Genomic DNA, 5,517 nt, shown 5'->3' with positions numbered 1-5,517 from the left:
CTTGCTGGAGAAGCACTGCAACAAATGCAGTCATGTTCATTCGCTCTAGAATGGTAGGCCACACATGGGTTCCGGTCACAACGCAGTTCAGCACTGCAATTATTGCCCCACATATTACTTCAAAACACAGTACAGCATATAAGCTGCAAAAAGGACAGCTATACATTGAAAATGTGGATCTGTAGTTGAAAAAATGTATCAGATATCAGCCACAACAGCTTTGTAATTAGTGTTAGGGGCAAAGAATACTCACAACTTTTACAGAATTATATATAGTAAAAGTTACATTTTCAACACGAATAACATCTTCAGAGATGATCCCAGGAGATCAGGTAAAATATCTTGTTCTATGCAAGTAAACACTGGCAATAACCTTCTTAAGCTATTAAAAAAAAATTATCCTGAAAACGTGAACATTTTTAAGAAGACTTATCTCATGGTAGTGAAACTATATGGACAGAAGTGATTGACTTTCCTCCTCCAGAAGCCGTGGTTCATGTTTGCTGTTCAGCTGTGGGGAAACTCTCTTCATTTCTACTTATTATGGGAGCCGTTGTCTTAATTTTTTGGTTTTTCCCCAGAACAATATAAAAACAAGACACTGCAGTCAAAGAAAGTGAAAAACACTCATATTTTCCAGAACCTCTATGTAATACCCAATTTCCCACTTGTTCCACAAAATAATCTGCCAGACATTGCATATTTTCAGTTTTATTTTGTACTTTCTGTTTTCGTTTTTTTCAACAACCTAATTAAGCACCTGAAAATATATGGAAAACCCTTAAAATTACCCCCATCACTGACAAGTGAAATTCCAACATATTAATATAGGAAAATATGTCCATATAACACAGTACTTAAATCACTGCATTGGCTCCCGGTTACATTTAGAGTTGATTATAAAATCCTACTTCTGACCTATGAAGCAGTACACGGCATTGCTCAGGCTTACCTTTCTGAGATTATTGATTCCTATATTTCAAGACGGTGTCTTTATGCATTGAATGTGGGTTACCTAAAAGTACCTGTGATCAATAAGATCTCGGCGGGAGGGAGTGCCTTCAGGTATAGAGTGTCTGAACTCTGAAATATCTGTCTGCCTCAGCCTTTAAATCCTCACTAAAGACTTATACGTTCACTCGGGCATATCAATAAGCGGTGAAATTTTTGTGGGCTGTGCTTCTTTTCATCCGTATTAACCTCTCAGATCTCTTTAAGTCACTGTTTACTAACAATATCTTTCTTGTTGAGCATTGTTTCCTTATGATAAGACCTGAATAGGCCAGCCAGCCATCATACCAAACTCCCCATGTTGCCTGAAGCCGATGACGCCTGCCATGATAGACAAGATGTACCTACGAGAATTGGGACATCAGGTTAACACTCAGCCACAATATTATTAGTTGTAAAATGACTTAAAAGTCTTTATTAATCTAGAATGCCCAGGAGGGGTGGGCAGCCACTGGTACATGGATGCCCAGAGGTATTTTTCTCCTTTGACTTTCAGCTGGGAAAGCTTGTTCCTTTCCTCTGTGGCCAGTAGGCATACTTAGAGCTTTAATAGTGGCATGGACACTGTTACTGTGGTATATAGTCAACTGTCTTATTTGTTTATTTGTCTTATGCCTTTGTTCAGTGCTGTGTTACTATGTGGGAAGAGCACTCGATAAAAATAAATTAAATGGAATAATATAGGAAAAACATTGCTAATTGGAAAAGTAATTTTGTTGCCATTGCAATTGTTTATTTTTAAAATATATGTATAGAAATATTTACATATATATAGATTTATGGGACAAGCGGTTCAGAAAATGTGTGTGTGTGTGTGTGTTCTTGGCTAACAGGAGTGGATCCTGATGTAGTGTTCAGCTGTTGTAGCCCATCCGCCTCAAAGTTTGATGTGTTGTGCATTCTGCAATGCTTTTCTGCTCACCAGAGGTGTGAAGAGTGGTTACCTGAGTTATCGTAGCTTTTCTGTTGAATCAGTCTAGCCATTCTCCTCTGACCTCTCTTATCAACGAGGCATTTCCAACCGCAGAACTGCTGCTCGCTGGATTTTTTTCGTTTTTCGCACCATTCTGAGTAAGCTCTAGAGACTGTTGTGCGTGAATATCTCAGGAGATCAGCAATTACAGAAATGTTCGCACCAACAATCATGCCACGGTCAAAATCACTGAGATCACATTTCTTTCTCCTTTATGGTGTTTGATGTGAACATTAGCTGAAGATCTTGACCTGTACCTGCATGACTGTATGCATTGTGCTGCTGCCATGTGATTGGCTGATTAGATAATTGCATTAATAAGCAGGTGCACAGGAATTTCTAATAAAGAGCTTCCTAAGTGTATTGTAGTAACTGTAAGCATTGATTGGATCTCTACCTGTTTGTTACCGTGACCCTGTGCCGTTCATGAAACAACAGTTAAATAAATGAATTAATTAAATCATTCTTTGATTAGTTAAAAAAATGACAAGGAATAAGAAAATAAGTACATAAAGCAATGACTCCTCACACATTTCTAAAGAGGAAATGTATTGCGCAATGGTCTCGGACTCTCACGAGCCGTGTTGTTGAGGGTTGCTGGGCGCTGCCACTAGGTAACAGTTTAGATTGTTCTGCGACAGTTCGCTTGGTTTCCATGGAGATGGCGGGCTCCTCCCTTCAACTCTTCCGCGCGGAGCCCTATGACGCAGGCAGCTGCACGGGAGCGGCGTAGGAGTGACGAGTTTCCATGGCAGCAGGGTGTTTTCGCGAGGAGGCCTTTCGACGTCGCAGGGGTTGAAAACTTCTCTGCACGGGCTGAAGTTTAAAGGTCCCTGTGTGGCTTTGCTTTAACATAAGCAAGCAAACAAAGTACGTGGGCGTTGAGATACTATTTAGAAAGTTACATTTATATTTATTCATTTAACAGATGCTTTTCAAGCAACTTACATCTTGCTGAAAAAATAGAATGAGTCCATTAGCAGAGAGACCGAGATCAGACTTGGTGGCTATAAGCACAGTTAATTTAACAATAATCTGCTGAAATAATAAGAAATAATAATAAACTTTTGATGTGATTTCCGGAAAATTCCTCTTCCTTTCGATAAACTTTAAATAACTTTGAAGCCAGTTCACAAAAATAGATAGCAAAACCTGTTAGGTCAAAGGTATCAGACCTTTTCAGTCCTGTTTACATTGCACTGATTTCTGAGAAACTCTGCAGTAATTACGGACCCAACAAATGTGTGAGCTGGAGACCAGATAAAGCATTGGATCCACTGGGACGTGTCTATGCTTTATTAAACCAGATCCAATGTTTTATTTAAAGGCAAACCTCCACAAAACACCTCGAAGAACTGACATGTGGAGGTGGGGGGTGTTTTGGCACAGGGGCCGCGTTGGTGAGGTGGAGGTACTCAGCACGGTCGAGGGTCACTGGCGTGGCTGACACCACATTCTTCACGTGCACAGGTCATTCAGAGTGACGCACTACCGTTTGGCATGAGCAGGAGAGAATAGACCGGCCAACGTCACGGTGAGGGCACCACTTGTGCCAAGTGACCATTGTTACAGAATAAGCCGTGTTCTCTCACCCTGTTTTGCATCAAATCTGGTGTATTTCCAGTACTCCTTTATTTTTATCTGCTCCCCCCCATTCATCATCACTGCTGAACAATTGCTTTCAAAGACACACACGCGCGCTCACATACTGTCCATGGGAGTCACTGTTTGCATTGTCCAGCTCCTGATACGGCAGCTGGAAAACAGACTATTGAACAACTGCGCTGCCCAGAATTAATGAGCCTCGCAGCTTCCAGTAAAAATGAGCCACCACCCTCATCTGTTTGCCTCATTTCAAAACAGTGCTCTGAAGCAGTTTTATTCCGGCAAACACGTACCAGAAAAGGATGACACTGTGCGGTTTCTAAGAAAGCATGAGCTGAGCAGATAGAGGTACTGGTGATACCGCATTCAGAGTGCACCTTCTTTTACCGTCCAACAATTCCTTGCTGCCCTTCCATCTGATAGGCAAGAACAGGCAGAACCCCGCTTGCACCTAATTTGGAAGGAGCACCCAACCATTCGAGGATGGCAGAAGGATACCGGAAAAGTCTACGGTGATGCAATGTGTCAGCAGAGACATCCTGGACAACATGTGCACCTTCTCCACTGCAGTCTGAAAATGCACTGTACAAGTCCAGGTCCATGAAGAAAAAATGTCTGCAGAAAAAAAATACTTGTTTTCAAATTCCTAACTGCTCTCAGCCCAAGAAGGAATCCCCTAAAAACCCTTTAGCGAACAGCCACAAGGCAGCCGTTAACAATGAGAGAGAAATACATCAAAAGACAAACAGAGCAGAAGCTGTTCGGATATTAAGTCATCAGGTTTCCGCTGTATAGCTTCATTATAATAATAATAATAATAATAATAATAATAATAATAATATTATCGCCAGTGTTTTCTTTCCACTCTAAGCTCCTGTTGTAGTTTTGTGACACTATGGATGCAGATAATTATTTATTTTTCTTTACTTGGAGGGGGCGCGGTGGTTTGGACCGGGTCCTGCTCTCCAGTGGGTCTGAGGTTTGAGTCCCGCTTGGGGTGCCTTGCAGCGGACTGGCGTCCCGTCCTGGGTGTGTCCCCTCCCCCTCTGGCCTTACGCCCTCTGTTACTGGGTTGGCTCCTGTTCCCCGTGACCCCGTATGGGACTAGCGGTTCCGAAAATGTGTGTGTGTGTGTGTCTTCACTTGTAATTTTGACCCAGGGCGTTAATCACAATCCAGTACCTTGAAAGATACAGTTCTCCTTCCGATGAATGTCTCCAGAGGTGTGGGGAGTGCACGATTCTATAGGCCTGGGAAACACCTCCTCAGAAATGCAACTCTGCCTGTTGATCGCCATATTAATAAAACTGCCCAGCTGGTCCTGTAAGCCTTTCAGTAGTGCACCTGTCTTAATAAACATATGGTGGCACCTGTGGCCACAGGGGAACAAATGATAACAACGGAGAAAAATATCTGTGGGCACATGAGCTCTTGCTAAAATGAATTTTATCTTAACGAGGCTTTTGTGTTGTACCACATTTACCCTGAGGGAAAATTCTGGAAAGATTTTAATATTTCAACAGTTCTCTTCTATTTCTGACAAGAGCGCTTGGAATTCCTGCTGGCATTCACTCACAGATGAAGAGCTGTGGAGCGCAATGAGCTGTTGCAGCTCCGTCTTTCTGAATCGCAGTAAATGGAGTTTATGAAACACATAAAATGCTGTTTTGCCATTGATAAATACATCTTTACAGCAAGGGATGTAACATCTTTGCAGTTAGTTTGACTGAAGAGCTTGACGTCGCTTTTGAATATTAGATCATTTTGGTTTCCGTGTGGTTTTTGTCTTAAAGTTGCAAAATGTTTTTTTTCATACAGCATCTCTGTTTTGCTTTACGGAAAATGGTTTGTTTCCTTTTCACATCTTATTGTTTGTCCTGTTAAAATACGCAACTCTGTAAATGCAGTAAAGGAAGTGTTTTCGCACC

Source organism: Scleropages formosus, chromosome 3 (genome assembly GCF_900964775.1).
Source record: "Scleropages formosus chromosome 3, fSclFor1.1, whole genome shotgun sequence".
Lineage (NCBI taxonomy): Eukaryota > Metazoa > Chordata > Actinopteri > Osteoglossiformes > Osteoglossidae > Scleropages > Scleropages formosus.
The sequence above is the reverse complement of the archived record's forward strand: the minus strand, read 5'-3'. Positions refer to the sequence as shown.